Genomic DNA, 18,575 nt, shown 5'->3' with positions numbered 1-18,575 from the left:
GTGCACCTCCAGCTTCATGATGGAACGATTCCAAATGCTTATCTTTAACTGGGAAGGTAACCTAAATACATACAAGTATTTAGAATCCTTAGGTATCAAAATAGCCTTTTACAAAAGCAAATATGTATGTTTTATGTAATATATTTTTTATCCCTTTTATTTCTTGGTGCTGAGTAAGTAGAAGATCCTCTACTACAGGCAAGGTGGAAATGTCTGCAACAGATGATATTAATGAAATTTCAACCAAAGAAACAATATGAATGCCAACAAAAAGAATTGGATCTTAGGGAAGATAAGCACAGTAGACAAATTCTTAGCCACATTAATTAAAAGAAATAGCAATGAGAAGCTAGTCAAATTAGAGATAAAAGAGGGGCTATTGTAAAAGATGCCACCAGAAGGTTGTTACAGAATACTTGCCACAAATTATAAAATTTAGAAAAAATAAATAAATTCATAAAATTTTGATATGTCAAAACTGAATTGAAAGGATATAAGCAGCCTAAATAGATTGATAATACAGTAATCAATGATATTGAAGCAGTAGATTACCAACAAAGAGAAGACCAATACTAGAGTGTCATTGCATCGTTTCATGAGGTGTTTAAAGAGCAAACACCAATAGCTCTCAAGCTAGCTCAGAAAATAGTAAGGAAAAGAATACTTCCAAGTTAATTCTCCATAATAATTTTCTTCTGAGTATAAAATCAAGTAGGGATATATCTTAATTACCTTTCTATTGCTATGATAAAACACCATAACCAAGACAACTTTTAGAAAGAAAGGGTTTTTGACTTATAGATGGAAGAGAGACCATTATTATCAGAACAGGAAAGCGTGGCATCAAGTAGGCTTGGTGGCAGAAGCAGCTGAGAGCTCACATCTCAAACCACAAGGAGGAAGCAGGGAGAGCCAACTGGGGATAAGATAAGGCTTTGAAACCTCAAAGCTTGCCTCTAGTGATACACTCTCTCTAGCAAGATCATACCTTCTAAACCTTCCCAAATTGCTACCAAATGGGGGACTAAGTATCCACATGCCCAAGAATATGGAGGGCATCTCATTCAAACCACTACAGGGCAGAACAACCACAGAGGAAAGCTATATGCAACTCCTTGGTGAGCATAAATTGCAATTTCTTAAATCAATTAAACAAACATTAAAAAGTTCCTTTGTGATTATGAAGTTGTTCTCATTCTAGGACGCAAGAGTGGTTCAATATATGCAGAATAACAAAAACAATATAGCACATAAATATAACCAAGAGAAAAATGACGTGACCATGTCAGTCGATGCAGGAAATGACTTTGATCAAATTTAACACACATTGATGATAAAAGCCCCGAGTGACTAGAAATAGGAGTGTATCATTAGAGTATGGTTTATGTGTGGGAAGTCAGCTGCCAACATTATACTGAATGGAGAAGCATTGAAAGTAATGTCTTTAGTATTAGTAAGGGGACAATTGTCTTCGCTCACACCACTCTTAGTCAATATAGTGCTTGGGCTCTTAGCTACAGCAACAAGGGAAGAGAAAGAAATAAGAAAGGAAAGAAATGATCCTTACTTATTTGCAGATGATATGATCCCATATTTGAAAGACTTGAGTCGACTGGAAGACTCTTACATATAATACACATAGTCAGCAAAATAGTAGGCTATATAATCAACAAAATTTTTCTTTTTACTTTCTTATACCCCAATAAAGAGCATGTTAAGAGATCAGGAAAGGAAGCTCACTCAGCCTCTAAAATATGTGTAAACTCATATACTTAATCAAAGATGTTTAGACCACTGCAGTGGAGAGTTCTAAAGCAATGAAGGAAACAATTGAAGACACTGGAAGTTAGGAAGATCTCCCATGTTTGGGGATCAGCAGACTTATTCATGTTTACATGGCCACAACACTAAAAATGATCTACAGAGTCAAGGCAGTCCCCATCAAAATTCTAATGATAGTCTTCATAGGAGTAGAAAAAACACAATCTTACATTCCCATGGCAACACAAAGGACTTCAAAACAGCTGAGAAGAAAGAACAATGTTGGAAAAATCATGATATCTGGCTTCAAACTGTATCACAGAGTCATATCATAGTATGCAGAAACAGTGTGGTATCAGCACAGAAACAAACAAACAAAAAAACCCCACACCGCTACCAGTGGATTCTTGTCAAAGGTACTGTGGCTACTTTTTATTGTTAATTTGATTAGATTGAGAAGCAGCTAGCAGGGTAGAAAAACCTCTGTTGGGTCTGTGGTGGAATTTCCAGAGGGGATTACCTAGAGGCAGAAAATCTTCTCCGACTATGGGTGGCAACATCCTATTCACTGGGGTCCAGGTGGAATAACAGAAAAGTGAGAAACCCTGCGGGGCTGGCATTGACTGCTTGCTGGCCACTGTGCTGTGTACATCAGTGCCTCAGCTTCCACACCTCCCACACCTCAACAGACTGATATGACTGAAAATACAAGCTCTGATCTACCCATCCTTCCGTAGGTTATTTATTCAAGGTATTTTGTCTCAGTGATCAAATCCTATGTACACTGCACAAAACCACAGTCACTTTAATAACTGAGGCCAAAGAAACTGAGTACCCATATGCAGAGGGTTGAATTTTGATCTTTCAGTCTTAAAAACAATCCTAAATTCTCCAGAGGAGAAAGGATAGAAGTGATGAGCACCAGAGTGAGAGGAATAAACCAACTCAGAGTCAAGCATCATGGGTGTTCTCTCCTACATGGAGTCTGGGGCATAATTGAGGGTGTGGAGAAGAAAGGGTATTAGGCATACTATATAGGAAATTGGGGGTAAGGATGAGATGATAAAGGGGGAAATTTGATCAAAGTTCATGGTATGCATAAGTGAAAATGTCATATGAATTCTGTTGCAATTCACACTAGCTTGAAAAAACAAGAATAAATTCTCATTGCTTTCAATTATCCTATATGTTAAGGACAAAGATGGAAGTGAACGTAGTGTTGGTATTTCATTTCGTTTATTTCACTTTTACTAAGATAATTGAACCATGTAATGATGTACTGTTTGTGTCCGGGGATTTGCTTTCTACCTGTGTTTAAGGGGAGAGTCACTTTCACTCTCTGGAGTACTTTATCAGGGATTTCTCCTGAAGTCTGACAGACTAGGTAAACACTCGGAGTGCTTCTCAGTCATGTAACCCAATCCTGTAAGTGTTAGAAATATCTCATCTATATAACCTTATGCTAAACATTATAAACTTTGTCTATCCAAACTCAGCTACACAATTATGATTTGTTCTAGGAACCTTATACTAGAAAATAACCCAACCTTATAGGAACATATTTTTTAAGCCCTGGAATCAGACCCAGGGTGTATGGAGCCAGAGATTGTCATGTTAACGAGAAAAATCAGTCCTACAAAGGTTATGTATTGAATGTTGTCTCTTATATGTGGAATGAGGGGCCATGGTAGTAAGAGTGGTGCTACTGAGGCTGTGGAAGGGGAACGGGAGGGAGGGTTGGGAAAGTCATGGGCTTTGAGTATAATCCCAGGACATTGCATGCATTTACGGAAACGACACAACAGAATCAGTTACTTTGTATAGTTAGTGTGACATCAGTTTTCTAGTTATACTCCGCCCTAGAACAAGTCTCCCATATGACCCATCATAGACCTCCACACCTCTAAGACTGTCAACTGGGGGTCCCAGTCATCACATCTCCCCAGTTCTCATACCTCAAGGCTGCTCATTTTCCTTTCACGTTGACTAATAAATTTGAATTATTCTAGCCATCCAAGGAATACATTGTTTGCCTAACTTGCTGACGGGGAAACTGAGGCATAGAGAGAGTGAATAAGTTGCCCATTATCCCATCACAACGGAATTAAATTCAGCCAAATTCCAAAATTCATGTTTCTGCTGTATCATCTCCCAGGAAGATGATTTTTATCTTTGATGACTTTCATTCAGGAGGCAATAGCCTCACAGACATTTCTAGGTATTGTTGAAGTTTACTAAAAAATATTGAGAAAGATTGACTCTTCCCCACCTGGATGCACACAGGCTAGGGCATACTTGCTTAGAGATGTATGGCAACAAGAGAATCAAACAAATGGAGGTGTGTGATAATGGAAATGGGGCTGTGACATACCATAGCAGGAGATCCGTAATATCATGGGACTCCACATGTGATGTCACCCATTACTCCTCCTCCCTGCACCCATCTCCAGGAGCTGGTGAGGACATGCTAGACTATATATGATATAGAAGGCTAAGTGAATGTAGGGCTCCATGAAGTAGCTTCTGTGAGGTGGTCACCCATGATTGGCTGGGACTCCCCCACCCCACTGCAGGTAAACTTATTGCTTCTTCGATTTGGAGTTGTGTTGAATCCTCTCTTTAGATTGTCATTGGTGGCCTAGCTGGAGTGAACAGATGTTTGTTGACTTATCTCCAAGAAAAGTAACAGAAAAGACCAAATCAATGAATTATGGACATAAAAGAAGAATTCTTGGCCAAAACATAGACAAATTTCAATGAAATCAGAGTAGAAAATTTCTCATTTTCAGAGAAAGAGACATCCATCCGGGCACATGAGGCCCACAGAACCAAGTAGATGGGACTGGAAAAGAAACTCCCCATGACATATAGTTAAAACGCCGAAAATGCAGACTAAGGCAAGTGTTTTTAAAGCTGCAGCAAAGAAAAACTAACTCACAAAAGAAATGTAATAATGTCACGGGTAATGAAGGCCATATGAAGAATGCTTCACACTGTATCCCAGCTGGGCTGCAGTGTAGTCTCTGGTGTGAATCATGGCTTCTCATCTAACTGGGGAGGTTTGATTGTACAGTCTACCTTATGTTTAATATGATGCTGGTCGTTCCTCTCAATAGATAATTTACATGCTCATATTTACACTTATTCCTTAGAAGAATGTTTTTCCCCTTTAAATTTAGTACAGGTTCAGAGAAATTCAACAAGTTTTCCTTATCCACCCACAATCAGCTCACGTTCTGCTGAGTTTTTGAAATTTGTGTTTTTGCCACATCAAGTCCTAGGAAGATGGGTTGGCCTTTAAACAATGTATAAAAGGCGATCTTCAGATTAATGGGATCAGTTTTATACCAGCGACTCTGAGTCAAGACAAGTGGTTTTTTTTACTACTTAGTTATAAACTTTAGGGAGACAACTTATAGCTGTATTCAGAGACACATTCTTCTGACTGTGTTAACCTCCATTCCCAACCAATGTCTCCGGCGAGGCTACAGAACTGATTATACAGCCGGAAATGTAGCAGGAAATGCTGACTAAGGGCTACAGTGGAGGAAAAGAATAGGGGGTGGACTGTGGCCGTGGGCACAGGGCAGGGAGGAGTGTGCTTTTTTCATCAGAAAGAAAACTGCACAAGGAAGAATTGACAAGGATATTCAGGTCATGGAGGTCAAACATGACCTGGCACAGATCAGATGCTGGGGATAAAAGAAAAATGAATAAAAAGACTAATGCAGAACTATGTTAAAACGCAGGTGGTCTTGGCTTTCTTTATCAAATATCCGTGAAACTGAAATTTCCTGAGTAGTTTTCTGAGATGGGGGGGGCAGAGGGGGAGATTCTGAGAGCAAATGCTCATACACGAGGCTGAGTCTTAAGTCAATGGCCACATCTCTCGGCTAAAGAGAGGGAACCATGAGGAAAGGGTACCGATGCCTCCCAGAGAATTTACAGCTGTGGTTTCTGGAACCTTCATTGTGCAAATGAGGAAAAGAAGGGCCAGAAACTTGTGACTTGATTTGGATCAACTGAAGTGACAGATTGGGAAACTATGTCTTTAATTTCTCTTGCTGGAACCTACTTTCCCCTGAGTTGGTGACTTTGGCTCAGGGTGTGTGAAGATCTTCTGCAGCTGGATGAGAAGCTCCCGTGCAGGAGTGGGAACATTCCCCAGGCCATAATCTGGATGTGTATTCCAGGAAACACAGTATCACCTGTGGCTTCCTGACTGCTGGAACATTTGGGGGACTTTCGAGTCCCTGTTTTATCTGGCATAGTTGGTGGGGAGGTGGCAACTTTGCTGAGTCAGGGCACCTGGGGAACACCTCTCAGTGGCTTTGATGAGTGTTTAAGTTCTTGTCTGTGGGTCAGAAGCTGCCTCTGTGTGGATGAGGTAGAATCTCTTCCTTACAGGGTACTTCCTCCAAGTTCTGCCTAGTACTTGGGTCTGCCTATGACTTGGTCTGAATTCCTGCCAGGATCACTTCCCTGCAGTCAAGCTTTCTGCCTCCATGATGCTCGTCCTGTGTAGGTTGTCAGGCTTACCTGGGGTGGTATAGGAGAAGAGGAAGCAGCATGCTAGCAGCAGTAAGCACAGAGTCTTCTTCATGATGGGCAGAAGGAGTACTCAGACTGCCCAGAGGACCAGCGACTCCTGGGAGGCTGAGAGTCTCAGGATTCCCAGGAGGGTGGATGGCAGTCGTATTTGTAGGGAGCCTACACTGTGCATTATCTCACAGATGAGCCCCAGTAAAGCTCCATTAACTAGACCTCCTGCTGTGTGTCCCCAGGCATTTCCAATGCTGTTGATAAGTGTTCAGGTTTAGCTCTGCATGGATCTTGTTTTCATTGTGGAAGGTCCCCATTGTCACCTCATGCCTGGGTTTCTGAGCTTTTCGGGTTAGAGAGTCTGAATGTTCTCTGGCAGTATAGCCCATGCTAGTCTGTCTCTGGCCAAAATGACTCAGAGAGCCTTTAAGAGGAGGCCTGGCAGCCTCCCGTTCCTACAGGGTAGTTTAGATATCACCCGTCCCTGGACAGGAGTTAAGATGGTTGAAGGATGAAAGTTCTCTCTGCTGCAGCTGTCTCCCCTCTTTAAAGAATTTTCTTCTTCACTGTTTCCCCACCCGTCAAACGGGGCAAGCGTTGCTAGGTATTTTCTATACAAAGAAATGCTGCTCCCTGAAGACAGTCAGTGTGAAGGCTCAGCGAACATTCTGTAAGCTTATCTTTGGGACTAAGGATGAAGTTGACTAAGTAAGTGCCTTCCGGGAGCTTCTGCCCATGACCGCTGCAGGAGGTCAGCTAGCCTCCATGATTTGGCTAGCATCCGCTCTGCAGTGGGGACATGCTGGTTAGTTCATAGTAATGTCCATGGAGCGGGTAGTATGTAGGGGTCAGGCTTAAAGGTCTCGAAGACGCACAATTCCTGTCGGGAGGCTGAGGGCCCGTGAAATTGAAAGCCTCACATCTTTCTCGTGTTCGTTGTTGATATCCTAAGGACAATTAGGGAGACAATTACATGGATCTTAGAGAATTAGGCTCTCTGGTTGATTATGCAAATGTCTCTATTTTCTAGTTATGTAACTTTAAGTAATAATATTTAAGCTTTCTGTACTCTAGTGTTCTTTTCCTTTAAAATAGGGATAATGTTAAATACTCACTCTATCGTTGTGAAATATAGATTCTGAAGTTTTAAAACCTCAGAATATCAGTAAAATGTTTTTTACTGAAATTTTCTCTTTCAGTTTAGAAAATATTTATTTCTTTTTGTATAGAAACATTTTCAACAAGAATTCTTAGATATTGCAGTACTGGTTTCTCCCACCCCCATCTTTCTCTACTTTGTTTCATCAGAGAATTTCTTGAGTGTGTGAAGAATCTATTTTATCTTCTTTTCCCTCATCTCTTACTTCTTAGACTTTATCCACTTACATTTTCCTTTCGCATTTATTTACTTATTTGCCTCATTTGCCAGTAATTCTTAAACATCAAACATCTTTCTTGTTGCCGACGTTCACCCCGAACATCTAGCCCTGGTTTCCAATGCATCGTTCCGTGGCAGAGTGTTCTGCAGGGGCACATTGTGTCCTTCACTTTCTGTAGCATTGGCGTGCACGTTTACGGCTAGTGATGGAGATCCAAGCTCGTTCTGTGCAAGCACAGTGTCCTTTCAGGTGGTTTCCATGGAAGATGCTTCTCTGATACGCTTTTCTTTAATGGCTAAAGCCAACTGGGATTATTAAAGTGTGGAGGTCACAGGTAATAAATATCTTTTTAATGTGCTGTGAACAGGATGCCCAGGAGAATAGGTAACTGGCGATGTGGCAATCCAGATAGTTTGATATTTAAAGTTATTTATTAACTTGGCTGAGTGACGGTGTTAGGACTTGGCTCAAACAAGATTCTGGATGCTTATGTTTTCTAGATGAAACTCCTTTTTTGTTTGTTTGTGCAATGATAAGTTGGGTGTGATTATGTGAAACACATAGCAGAGCTACTTTGAGACTCCTTTGGAAACTCAGGGATGAGGGAGTGTCTTCGTTAGGGTTCTATTGCTGTGAAGAGACACCATGACCATGGCAACTCTTACAAAGAAAACATTTAACCGGGGTTGTTCACTTACAGTTTCAGAGATTCAGTTTATTAGTATCATGATGGGAAGCATGGGTGCATGCAGGCAGGCATGGTGATATACATCTTGATATGCAGGTCACAGGAAGCTGAGTGACGCACTTGGTGGTATCTGGAGCAGAAAAAAAAACCTCAAAGCATGCCCCCACAATGACACACTTTCACCAACAAGGCCATACTCTCTCCAATCAAAACACACCTCCTAATAGTGCCCTCACTATGAGATTATGGGGACCAAGTACATTCAAATTACCACAGGGGGGCATGGTCTTTAGTTTAAATGGATTGGTTTAGATAAATTCTGGGCTTTTATTTTTCTATCTGGTAAGTCCCTAGTTGCTTGACAACTGTCCTTGCGATGACCAAGGAGGAAGAGTATTTTTTGTTGAAGTGTGCAAATTCGAAAGAAGAGGAAACTTGGGGCTATCTAGTTTCCACACCACTCTATAGTTTGCACACCACTCTATAGTTTGCACACCACGCTGTAGTTTGCACACCATGCTGTAGTTTGCACACCACGCTATAGCTTGCACACTACACGGATCCTTCTAGGGGACACTGTAGTGACTGACTGTGGATGGGGTAGTAGACTTTCATCCCCCTGTATATGTTTTCCTGCTTTACTTTGAAGAGTGGCCAAACATCATAGCACACAGCAAGTAAAGAACATGTAGTCGAATCTATAAGTTGGCAGACACTGAACAAAGCAGAATGCTTTCTGTATTAGTGTGGGTAATAGTCAGGTAAAAGAGTCGATAGAACAAAAACCAGCTTCTTTAAAGAGAATGGATTTTGGTAATAGCTTGTCTCAAAAGTACATGTTGTGACTCACAGTACATGTTTCCTGACTCTATCCACTCAGGTGTCCTCCATCTGAGCCAATGCCACCCTTACTATTGCCCCGTGACACTATTATTATTATTATTATTTGGTTTTTCGAGACAGAGTTTCTCTGTGTAGTTTCTCAGCCTGTCTTGGCACTTGCTCTGCAGACCAGGCTGGCCTCAAACTCACAGAGATCCGCCTGCCTCTGCCTCCCGAGTGCTGGATTAAAGGTGAGTGCCCTGCTGACCCTATTATTTTTATAATAATAAATTTATAATTTTTATAATTCTTTCTTGATTCTTTGGGAGTTTCACATCACACACCCTAATCCCACTCACTTCCCAGTCCCTTCGTAGCCACCCCTCAATCCTGTAGCATCTCCCCAAAAGAACCCCCCCAAATCATTAAAAACAAAGCAAACAAAAGAACCTCACTTCGCTCCTCCATCTCTCCTGCTTCTTCAACATCTCTTAATTTGTCCTAGTGGCATTAGGAGCTGCAGTGTGTCCCTTTTGCTCAATCAGCCCCACCCACAAATGTCCATTGCAATGAATCATTGATCTATCTGGTTCAAGACCTCTGGCCTCTGGTACACATCATCACCAGAACTTTTCCGAAACTCCTATCAGGTACCCTGCTGTTGTCCTGAGTCATGGAGATCTTGCGGCTTTCATTCTACAGAACTAGTTCCTTCAGGAGCTCCAGCAGGTCATAGATGGGGTAGATGTTAGGGTGGGCCAACCCAAGGCCCAGGATTTGGGCCTGGGTGGTGACTGAACTGGACAGTGTAGACCTCTGGGACTAGCCCCTTCAGGTGAGGGGCAGAGCCAGCTCTTCTATGGGAGTGTTGAGGGGTGAGACCATCTCTTCAGAGTTAGGGGAACAGCTCTCCCATGAGGAGCGGAGACAGCTATCCTGCTATAGTGTACAGCAAGGGGCAGGACCAGCCATCTCATGGCCAGGGAAGGGCTGGGCAGGCTCAGCATGGCCCAAGGATTTCAACATGCATGATTTCCATGATCTTCCCCTATACCACCACCTGGTGGCAACATGGGCCACGGACATGAGCACAGACTCCAGCTGCAGCAGAACTATGAAACCAGACATGATTACACTCAGGTGACTGACCAGACTCTGGGTAACCGCACACTCCTCAGAGGTAACAGGAACGATGAACATCAACTCAGACCCTGGCTGCTCTAGGGTCACAGACCCACACTTGCCCTAGGCAGCAGCTTGGGCTGGTTGTCGAAAGTAACACTATTTAAGGCCTGGTCTTCTTTCCTCCAGTCTGAGAAGGTTGAATGCACTGGCTCTTGTTTGGTCCCAAGACTCATACTCCATCCCCACATTTATTAACCTATTTCAAATGGAGACACAGGACTTGCTTTCTTCCAAAAAAGCACATTTTCCCCCAAAGGGAGTTTCACTTTATTGAAATAATGGCAAAATATCCTTCCCATGGCTTTAGTGCTCTATATATTAGCCTGTTTTACAGGTATCATGCAGCATGCAGATCCTTTAGTATTACAGATGCCATCCACTTTGCCGTAGAAAGGGCATTTCTCACCGAAAACAGCTGCTGATTTCGGTATACATTTGAACCTGATATGGATTGTATCAGAGTGACTGCCAACACCTGCAAGAAGAGAACACAGAGATTAGGACATTTATCTCTAGCTGCATTGACCTCAGTACTCCTGTTGAAGATGAGAGACACTGCTCGGCAAAGCACGTGGGAGAGAATTTTCCCTCCCAAGATAACCAATCTTGGAGGCAACTGAGGAAAGCAGATGTGTGAACAGCTCACGTATCAGGGCCCCAAAGCTCATAGTATGTGTTTTTTTTTTCTTCTGAGAGTCCTTGAGAGATGCAGGGAGCTCAGATGATGCCCCCGATCCCATTAAACTTCTTCTACCACGCTGCAGAGTGATTGTCTTCAGTTTGGAAATGCTGAAGCAGAATCCAGGTCTGTGAGCACATCTTGACCGATCTCCTGATGTCTCTCTTTAATGAGACTTGCCCACACCACTTGACAATCAGCTTACCAATATCTCTAGCCCTACTTCTACTGGAACTTGACATCCCTTCCTGTCATGATGAAATTGTGGGTATTCTATGATGGCATTATATTTTTCTACAGTTGGAATTTATCATGGCTTCTGCTCTGTGCCATGGAGTCTTGCAAGGGAAAGCTGTGCTAATGGTTTTCTATGTTCTTGGTGAGTGACCACCACGTCCTTGCTTCATGACTCGTGGCTATTTGAATATGAGAGATGCCCCTCACCCGTGGTCTCCTGCATGTGAAAGTTTGGTCTTTATGATAGCTCTGTTTGGGGAGTTTCATGTGCCACCTACTTGATAAAGGAAGTGTGGTGGGCATTGAGATGTTAAGGATTCACCATACACCCAGTTCTTCATGGTTTTGGTAAATCATATGACTACTTAGCATTCTACTGCCTCCACCATATCTGCCGCTTGCGGGGATGGCTCTCTGGCAGGACAGACTCTTATCTGGAACCATAAGCTAAAATGAACTCCTTCTATAGTTGTTTTGGTCATTAGGAAAGTAACTAGCGCACTAGATTTATAGTTTATGTACCCAAAGAGTCTTGTGTTGAAGCCCAGTGCTTCAGAAGGTGGTAGTAATTGTTCTCGAGTTTTGAAACAGTTCATTACAGTTTAACAATGTTGTCATGGGAAGAAATAAAGGATGGATGGTGCCCTTAATGAAATAGGGAGACACAGCTGCAACGTAGGAAGTTGAGTGTGGATACAGGGGGAGGCCTCATCCTCAAAGCCAATCAGCAGTTAACCTTGTAGCCCCAATCCTCAAACTTTCCAGTTTCTAGGACTATGAAAAAGTGAGTATCTACCATTGAAGACCCTTAGTCTGTGACATTTTGTGATAGGAACCTGAACAGACGAAGATAACTGGCCATCTCCACCCTGGGAGGCAGTGCATTGCAACACTGTGGCTGTGTTTTGGAAGATATTTTCATATGGATTGAAATTGCTCGCCCTGAAACTTCTGCATTAGGTCTCATTTTTAGTTCTTTCCAGTGATTCTTGTCATTATCTAAGAAAGCAACATGATTTTTAATAATTTAACCCTAAAATATCTCTTTTTTATGTCTTTATTTCTAGGGCCTTCTTTCCTGTGTATAATAAGTCATGATCAGGTTTAAACGTTGGACTCCAATTTTGAGTCCTAGGAACAAATTCAGAGCATCTTGCTTGTGTCTCAGTATCCAAAAATAAAAGATGCTTCAGTTGTCTTCTCTTTGCTCTTGGTCTGTTCTTCCCAGTACGGGAGCCATTAGATGGATATAACTGTTTGAGTTTAGATTAATTTAAATTTTACCAGTAATACTATCAGTTCTCAATGTCCAAATGGGACTTGTGGTTGACAGGTGACATTGAGCATATATAGAATATACTCATAATAGCCAAGGATCTTGCCTTGGCCTGTGCTGCCATAGAGATGGAAGAGGATGAACAGATGTTCTGATAATCCCATCCCAGCCACTGCTTAGAGAAACACCTTAGGTGAAGCCACTTGGCTGCAAATACAACACCCATTTGATTGATCGCCAGCTCATAACCATTGTCTATATCACTCTGATTCCTGCTCATGCTGTCCATGAGGCCCTAATATTGGCAATAGACTTAATATGATGTCAAATCTACCTTCAAGGTTCTCTTCTTGCTCTCCTCCTAGTTACAGGAGTTTCTCAGTACTATAAATTCTGAATCTTATAATGCTAATGTGTCTTTGGCATATCAATTTGACTTCTCTTGCAAGCTACCCACGTATCTGGATTGCATTGTAATTTTTAGAGGAAATCCCAAGTAATTAACAGTTTTCTGCAATAGTTGCACGAGTTTGTACTCCCAATGGCTCATCACATTTTCATTTTTCACATCGTAGCAACATTGCCCCCTTTCATTCTGTTAAAAGGCATTCTCATAAGCATGAAGGGATACCTCATTGTGTTCCCAATGTACAATTCCCTAATAATAATTGATGGTGAGCATTTTTCTATAGACATTTTGTCCATCTGTGTGCATTCATTTAAGAGCTTCTGTCAGGCCCTTAGCTCATTTTCATTTAAGCTCTTCGTGTCCTTGCATTGAATTATTTCAGATCCTTGAAGACTGCATTTTAAATTCACTATTAGGAGAATGATCTCCAGCCATTTTCTCCCAAAGAATGGGTTGTCTTTTTACCTTGTTGATTTGTTTGCTGTATAGACATTTTATTGTTTTGTAATCCCGTTTGCCTGTGCTTGTTTGTGATTTGGACCTAGCATAAGTGAAGCTGCTATATTGAGCTACTTTAGTGGGGGTGAAAAGTGCCCATCTGAAAATGCACATATTGTCACTGAAAGATGGAACTTGAGGTGTAAGATGGAAGAGAGGTAATACCACATAGAATGCAGACTAATTTAAATGGGTTAATTTAAGCTATAAGAACTAGTTGAGTTAAACCTAAACTAAGGGCCAAGCTTTTGTAACTAACAACAGATTCTTGGACATTCCATTGGCAGACAGTCATTGTTGGACTAGCTGGACCACAGCCTGTAAGGCATTTCTAATAAATATGCACATATATTGTAATTTATATTCCTCTGGAGAACCCTGACTAATACAATGACAGTGGTGCATTCTTCTCTATGGTCTATGACCTTTCTGTCCATCGACTCTAAACTAGATTTACAAGATGAGGCATGAATTCCAGCCAAATGAATTGGCCTTAGGTTTAATTAGGCAACTATTGTTTACTCCAAAGATTTTAGTACCATTGGGAATATCTCTCTAGGGACATTATTATTGTGTTTCATTGAATTTAAACTAAGTATGACTATTGCTTAATTTTATCCTGTGGAAGCATGGATAGCACCTTCTGGGTCTATTACAGATAGTAATCTGAGGCTATTCACTCAGCAGTTTGGGAATGTTGATGTGATTAATTTTGCCCGAGCTTAGAAGGGCAATGGGTACAATGGCCTGGGGTAATACATCTGGCAGGTTTACATACAAGTGCAATTATGGGTGGTCCTAGGCTTAGGGTGGCGTTGTGAGTAAGTTTGTGATGACTCACCCAGGTTTCACAGTCATAAAAGTGTGTCAGACTCCAGCTGGGCCTGACCATGGAGAAATGGCCTAAACTGACATTTCAGTAGTAAGAATGAAGGAGCTCAATATACACATGTACCTCTGAATTGTTTAAGTGACTATGGAGGCATAGAATATCACCATCAACACAGAAATTTCAAGTTGTCAATGCTGTTATGTAGGTAACAAAGAGGGACCAAGGTGGGGGACGAATGGATCGTCTAGGGAAGGGGAAGTAGAAAAGACCTTATGGGTGGACTAGGTGCAGATGGGGCTAGAAACTTGAGGGATCAGGTTGGGGGTGAGATGGAGAGGGAGATTACGGAAAGAGATGACTGGCAAGGGTAGCACTTCAGGGTCAGGTAGAAAGATGATGCAAGGGAAATTCCCATGAGTCTACAAGGTTGACCCCAACTAAGGCTCCTAGCAATAGCAGATACAGAACCTGAACTGGCCATCTCCTGTGATCAGATTGATGGCTACCCCAGTTGTCATCAGAGAGCCTTCATCATGGAATCAGATGCAGAGACCCACAGCCAAATATTAGACCAAGCTTGGGGAATCATGCTGAGGAGAGGGAGGAAGAATTGTAGGAGTCAGAGGGGTCAAAGGACATCATAAAACCCACACAGATACAACTAACTGCTGATAGGGAATCGCAGAGTCTGAACTGACAACCAGGGAGCCTGCACTGGACTGACCTAGGCCCTCTACATATTTGTGACAGCTGTGTAGCTTGGTCTACTTGTGGGACTCCTAAGGATGGGAGCAGGGGTTGTCCCTAACCCTTTAGCTGGCACTTGGGAACCTATTTCTCATACTGATTGCCTTGCCCAGTCTTAATAAAAGGGGAGGTGATTAGCTTTGCCTCACCTTGCTATGCCATGCTTTGTTGACACATGGGTGCATGAAAGGCCTTCCCCTTTCTGAACAGAATCAGAGTGGGAGTGGATTGGGGGGATGCAGAGGAAAGGTTGGGGGAGGGAATGGGAGGAGAAGAGGGAGGGGAAACTTCAGTCAGGATGTAAAATAAATAAATTAAATAAAAATGAAAATTACAGTTTTGGCTCATTAGCAGTGACATCCTCTGTTGAGAGAGGAGTCCAGGGTTCCTTACATGGGAAGATCTCCTCATTGGGAAATGGGTTTGGATGTCACAATAAAATCTTCTCCTGACTGCAGTTCAGTTGGTGAGTCCCAAGACTGGCTGACAAGGCCTTGGGGGAGGAGTGGTGGCATTTCACTTGAAGCAGGCATGATGGCTGCCTCGCTCTGGACAGGGATCTGGGTTTTCAGTGTGGAGAGCATTGAGGTGGTGAAGCAGAATTCCTTCCTCACAGGTCAGTCCCTGCACACTGATGACATAGACAGGTGAGGAGCTGCTGGAGCTGCCTGTGACTAGCCCGGAAGCTGTGCCATGCTCAGACCTGTGAAGCCAATGGCATAGTTTATAGACTTTGAGGGCATCAATGCAAGCCACTGCACCCAGGGAAGCTGTCATGCTTCTTCCTCAGGCCTACAGAGCAGCATTTTCCAGCACTCTTTAGTCTGTGTTTCCGTAGCCATGGGGAGTTGCTCTAACAGGTGATGGTGTTTACCTTTGGTCATCAGAGAGAGAAGGCTGAGTATCAGCAACAGAAGGCAGAACATCCTCATGGTAGCTGCAGCCTGGGAACAGAGAAGAGAGAGAACTGGAAACTCCTAGGAGGCTGAGGAGAAAGCAGAATCCTAAAGACAGAGTGCAGCTAGGTTTATAGAGAGGTATGACTACAAAACCTCGTAAATGTGGGAAAGGGAGGAGCTGAAATCCAGAAAGAAGATCTAATGACTGCCCAGCCCTCTGACTGTCTTGAGAGAGCTCCAATCCTGTGGGCATGTGTCCCATTGGCCTGTGCCTGGAGTCTGTTGTCTTAGAAACCCTGAATTCTTGCATCCTATCAGTCTGTTGTGTTTTCTAGGTAGGGAGCTCTGAAGGTTTCCTGGCAAGGTAGCCCCATCTAGGTTCTCTTTGTCTATATTTACTCAGAAATCCTGGGAGAGGAGGCCTAGCACTACAGTTAACTGCCCGATCCCGGCAGGTGTTTGTCCTTCGTGTTTATCTGTGTTCCCATTGTGGGCCTCATACCTTGTCTTCTTGTTTGTATAAAAGGTGCTGGTTGCAGGGATGGAATTTATTCTTCTGGTAGAAAATTCTGTACTCTCTCTTCTTGACTTCATCTTTCTCCTAGTAGTGTGAAGACAGGACTTGTTCTTCCTACAAGACGTGGGATTTTCCATTGTGAATCTTCAACAGCATTAAATCCTTCACTCTCTAATTCAAGGGCACTTATTTAATTCCCAGTTGTACCAGGGAATCTTTGGAAGCTTGGAGTATGCAGAGAGAAAACTTTAGTTTGCCCTCTCTCAAAAGCTTCACCTGAGAGGTAGATGAGCAGAGGGGATTTCAACAAAACCATGGATTCTGGGGATTCTGAGCAGCATTCTGATCATCCCTCCAAAATATTCAATAGTATAAAAGTTCAGTTGGCTTCTGATGCAACACAGTGTTTGCCCTTTCTAACTTTCCTGTCAGGTTGGTAAAAGGACGTCATCAAATACTTCCATACTAATGATATACAAGAGTAAGGAGTTCTAGCCCTTCTGTGTTTAGAAATCTTCCAATTTCCCTCTTGTGGCTGATATATTGGTTCTTATGGAGATGCACATACCTCAACAGAAAACCAAACCTTTTCCCTCAAAGGCTTCCTGAGAATTTGATGGTCTCTTTATATGTAGATATTAGATATTTATTTTGGAGAAAACAGCTTCTTTATTTCTGTGATAATTTTCTTGATTTTTTTTCACCCTCTTAAAAATAACTTCCTTTATGGGGTTAGGTCTGCTGGTTAGATGCTTGGGCACAAGAGGCTGTTGGGGAGCTTGGAGATGAGGGGTTGCTGAGTGCTGTTGGCCTGCTTCTGTGACTTTTTTGAAAACCTGGGGTCTGGTCATCAACTCAACATGCCTGACTTCACAGCCGGTCAGAGTTGTTCCCTGGGCAGGTTTCAGTCATTCCTGGCTTTATTCTATTCCATGGGTGATCTGCAGCCTTGTTTTTGGGTCCCCTTTACTGTTTGCAGTCTGCAAGATCAAGTCAGGCTGTTTCCCTCTCTGGTAAGGGGGCCCAGTTGGAGCTTGAGGAGTTTCTGGTTCCAGGAAGATGGCCCTGAGTCCACTAGATAATTTGCTGACTGCTCGATACCTATTGCATAGATTGGATGTAGGGGTCCCAGTGACTGTGGCTCCCTTCCAATTTTATGGCATAAAGTCTGGGAAGGACGTCTGAAAAGGAAGCAGGTCACATTTGATAAAGATTTGAAGCCCATCTGGCTGAAGGCAGGACTGAAGGACGCCCCAGGGCTGGCAGACCCCAAAGATCTACATGAAAAACAAATAAGTGTGGGGTTCTCTCCCTCTGACCCTCGTGTTGTTGCTGACCCATTGTAATAAACGATGGAAGGGCTTTGTTTAAAAAACAAACTTCTTGAATCAGAGGGTGTCTTCAGTGTAGTGTGACCACTGTCTTTTTAAATAATATACTCTACACTTTAGCCTTCAGAGAGATAATTGCATGGTTTAGATTTTACTGTATGATCTGTATCGTTCCAATAAATTTTAACTGGAAGATATTTTATTTGCACTCTCTGATCTTTGTGCACTTTCTGCATCTAATCAGATGATCATGTGGTTTCTATCCCTGAGTCTCTGTAGGGCATATCACATAGAAAAGGCTTTGGGTGAAATCCCGTGACACTCTGTGATAACAGTGCTGGGGAATCTAGGGATGGGGCTCACTCCTCAGCATATTAAAGACAATGATCAACAATACCTCACACAGCATCATGCTAAATGGTAAAAACTCTGAAACATTTCTACTAAAACTGAAACAAGAGTGTTCACTCTTTCCACTCTGCTCAATATGGTATCTGTGATTATGGCTTGAGAAATAAGACAAATGAAGGGGGTGAAGTAAATACAAAGAGGAAAGCAAGAAGTCAAACTGTCTTTCTTTACAGGTGACATGATTCGACATATAAAAGACCTTATCATACTTACTATACTGAGAAACATATTGATCAAAGTAATAGGGTGCTGTATTAAAACATATATACATTAACAATGTGTACAGTAAACTGTAGTCTTCTTATATACTACTAATAAAACTAAGAAATAAAACCAGAGAAACAATCTTATCTCAATAGCCT

General features: G+C 42.3%; 1 pseudogene; it reads left to right on the top strand.

Annotated features, from left to right (window-relative positions):
* The first annotated feature begins 10,263 nt into the window (after window positions 1–10,263).
* LOC130862645 (aurora kinase A-interacting protein-like) lies at window positions 10,264–17,767 on the top strand (annotated as a pseudogene).
* The last annotated feature ends 808 nt before the right edge of the window (window positions 17,768–18,575 follow it).

This window comes from Chionomys nivalis, chromosome 20, assembly GCF_950005125.1.
Source record: "Chionomys nivalis chromosome 20, mChiNiv1.1, whole genome shotgun sequence".
Classification (NCBI taxonomy): domain Eukaryota; kingdom Metazoa; phylum Chordata; class Mammalia; order Rodentia; family Cricetidae; genus Chionomys; species Chionomys nivalis.
Note: the sequence above shows the minus strand (reverse complement) of the source record. Positions and strands in the feature narration are given on the sequence as shown.